Source organism: Rhinopithecus roxellana, chromosome 13 (assembly GCF_007565055.1).
Source record: "Rhinopithecus roxellana isolate Shanxi Qingling chromosome 13, ASM756505v1, whole genome shotgun sequence".
NCBI lineage: Eukaryota > Metazoa > Chordata > Mammalia > Primates > Cercopithecidae > Rhinopithecus > Rhinopithecus roxellana.
This window is the reverse complement of record NC_044561.1, coordinates 116,818,014-116,821,367: the sequence shown is the minus strand read 5'-3', so window position 1 is coordinate 116,821,367 and position 3,354 is coordinate 116,818,014. Positions and strand designations below refer to the sequence as shown.

The following is a 3,354-nucleotide window of genomic DNA, read 5'->3' as shown; positions in this document are numbered from 1 at the left end:
GAATCCCCCTACCCATGATGTCTGCTCTTAGTAATTTTTCAGCTATGACCCCCTCACTCTTCTTGTTGCCTATAAATCCCCACTTCTTGCCCTTGCTGTTTGGTTGAGGCAGACCTCTCTCCCCTCTTCCAATAGCGCTGGATAAAATCCTCTTAACTGTTTTAAAAAGTGTCAGAATATATATATATATATATAAAACCTAGAGCCAGGAAATGTAAATGAAGAGTTCTTTCCTTCCTTTCTCTCTACTTCCTTTCTTCTTCAGTCTTTTTGTTTGTTTGTTTGTTTAAGAGACGAGGTCTCACTATATTGCCCAGGCTGATCTTGAACTCGAGTTCAAGCAATCCTCCTGCCTCTGCCCCCTAAAGTGCTGGGATTATAGGCATGAGTTACACACCTGGCCTCATTCCTTTCTTTCTTTTGCCCTCTTTCCCTCTATCTCCTTCCTTCCCTTATGTTAAATACAATTTTTAGGAGTTCATTATTTGGAATGGGCTCTGGCATTAGACCCAATGGACCAAACTAAAATGGAGTACAAATGCTGAAGTTCCACACCACCAAGCCAAAACCAAGATTTTTTTTTTTTTTTTGGGATGGAGTTTTGCTCTTGTCACTCGGGCTGGAGTGCAATGGCATGATCTCGGCTCACTTCAACCTCTACCTCCCAGGTTCAAGCAATTCTCCTGCCTCAGCCTTCTGAGTAGCTGGGGATTATAGGCGCCCACCACCATGCCCAGCCAATTTTTGTATTTTTAGTAGAGACAGGGTCTTACCATGTTGGCCAGGCTGGTCTCAAACTCCCAACCTCAGGTGATTCGCCTGCCTTGGCCTCCCAAAGTGCTACGATTTACAGGTGTGAGCCACCACACCTGGCCTGAAACCAAGATTGTTATCAAACTTTCCAAGAAATCAGGAGAGAGTGAAATAATAACCAAACCTCCAAACAGGCCAGTTTTAGACCTACATGATTACAGGTGCATACCACCACACCTGCCTAATTTTTTTGTAGAGACAGGGTCTCACTATGTTGTCCTGGCTGCTCTCGAACTCCTAGGCTCAAGTGATCCTCTTGCCTTAGCCTCCCAAAGTGTGTGATTACAGGTGTGAGCCACCACACCTAGTCCAGCCATTCTATGTTGTTCTTCTGTGCTCTCTTAATGTTTAACCATGCCTTTTATTTAAATAATTCCAGGAACTGGTCTTAGGAGGTCCAGAATATCAAACCAAGGTTGAGAGTGTCCCATCTCAGGAAAGAACGCTGAAGAATTGATTTACAGCCTTGTTGCCTCCAGCTAGACCACCAGGTGGCCCATTACTCAACATAACCATTGCAACTAGATAATGCTGACCTGCACACCCTACCCCTCAGAGCTTTGCCCCGCCCTGCCTGCATATCTACCCGATATTTAATTTTATAGTTTTTAATTAAAATATGGATGGCTTCATGAATTTGCATGCCATCCTTGCACAGGGGTCATGCTAACCTTCTCTGTGGCATTCCAATTTTAGTATATATGCTGCCGAATCAAGCACTAAGTGTGATGTTTTATAGTCCCCCGAAACAGGAAATATTTACTTACTGCTTAACTTACTTGCTATTATCTGTAGGGTCACGACAGGAAACAGAAGGCACACTCCCACTTGAGTAATTTGAAGGTAATCTAATAAATCATTAACTTATTTATAATGGCGTGGGCAGGGTGTAGGAAAATTACAACAGTTAGCATAAGACGGTGGGGCTATGACAAAGGGAGGCAGTGGTTACCAGGACTCGGAACAAGAGGGCTGTGTACACCAGACACTAGGGCCTTCGGTTGAAGGCCACCGCCAGCCTTAGTTAAGTCTGCAGGGGTGGGGGTGGGGTGTTGTGGGAATAAAGACTCCAACTTCCATCTTCTCCCGCTTTCCACATCCCACTGCTGCTTCCTAATGGCTGATCCCAGTCAGAAACCAGAGGGCAGGGAAGTGTGTGGATGAAGTCACGAGGCTAGTTTCCTGAGGCTCAGACAGGCGAATAGGGAATTGGGAAGGAAAAATGGAAGATATCTCTCATATTCATTTAGGCAAAATGAAACAACTGAACTTCAGAATGCTGCCTTGTGTGTGACTTTGGGCATGTGTGTTTACCTGGCCTGTTTCATCATCTGTAAAATGCTGGATAACAGTTTCTCTACCACGTATAGTTATTGTAGAGACATATGTGGTGTTGCTTAGCACCCCGTATCAGTTAGCTATCATTGTCGCTAACCCCCAAAACTGAGTAGCACACAACACTAAGTTTTTACTTTTCACATTTCTGCAGGTTGGCTGATCTGGGCTGGGTTCTGCTTCGAGCTGGTGGCCAAGGCTAACAGGCAGCTCTGGCCAGCTTGTCTCTTGTCCTCTTGGACCAGTGGGCTGGCTGAGGTGTCATTATTCTCATGGAGACAGCTGGGATGCAGGAGAGCAAGCCCAGTTGTGCAACTGTGTCTTAAGGCTTTAGCTGTGTTGTATTAATTTTTCTGGAGCTTCGGTAACAAAATACCACAAACTTGATAGCCTAAAATATTTTCAAAGTAATGGCAAAAACTGCAATTACATTTGCACCAACCTAATACAAATTTATAGTCTTATGGTTCTGGAGATCAAAAGTCAGAAATTGGGTTTCATTGGGCCAATTAAGGGAGGGAGCCGGGGGCCCAGTCAGGGAGTCGGCAGGGCTGCGCTCCCTTAGGAAGAATCCGTTTCCTTGTTCCATGGCTCCCTCCATCTTCAGAGCTGACAGTAGAGCATCTCCAATCTACTGTTGCTTCCATTTTTACACCAACTTTTTCTGATTTTTGACTCTCCAGCCTCCCTATTTATAAGGACCTTTGTGATTACACTGGCCTAGCCAGATAATCGCATCTCCAGAACATTATTTAATTACATCTGCAAAGTGTCTTTTACAATGTTGTTACATAGTCACAGGTTCTGGAGAGCGAGAGTCCCCCTTCTGGGGGGCGGGGGAGGGCATCATTCAGCCTACCAAAGAGATCACGCCTGCTAAATTCCATTGGCCAACATCAAGAGAGGGAAGTACTCATAAATGCAGAATGGGGAGACAGTAAATATTTCTGACAGTAATGTAATCTACCACACATCTGGTACGATTTTTTTTTTTTTTTTTTTTTGGAGACAGAGTCTTGCTCTGTCGCCCAGGCTTGAGTGCAGTGGTATGATCTCGGCTCACTGCAACCTCCGCCTCCTGGGCTCAAGTGATCCTCCTGCCTCAGCCTCTGGAGTAGCTGGGATTACAGGAGCCTGCCACCGTGCCCAGCTAATTTTTGTATTTTTAGTAGAGATGAGGTTTTGCCATATTGGCCAGGCCGGTCT

The 3,354-nt window shown here is 45.1% G+C and overlaps 1 non-coding gene across 1 annotated transcript; it reads right to left on the bottom strand.

Annotated features, from left to right (window-relative positions):
- Window positions 1–1,426: 1,426 nt before the first annotated feature.
- Window positions 1,427–1,533, bottom strand: LOC115892983. Its single transcript, XR_004052948.1, has one exon. It is a non-coding gene; the product is annotated as a U6 spliceosomal RNA (small nuclear RNA).
- Between the last annotated feature and the right edge of the window lie 1,821 nt (window positions 1,534–3,354).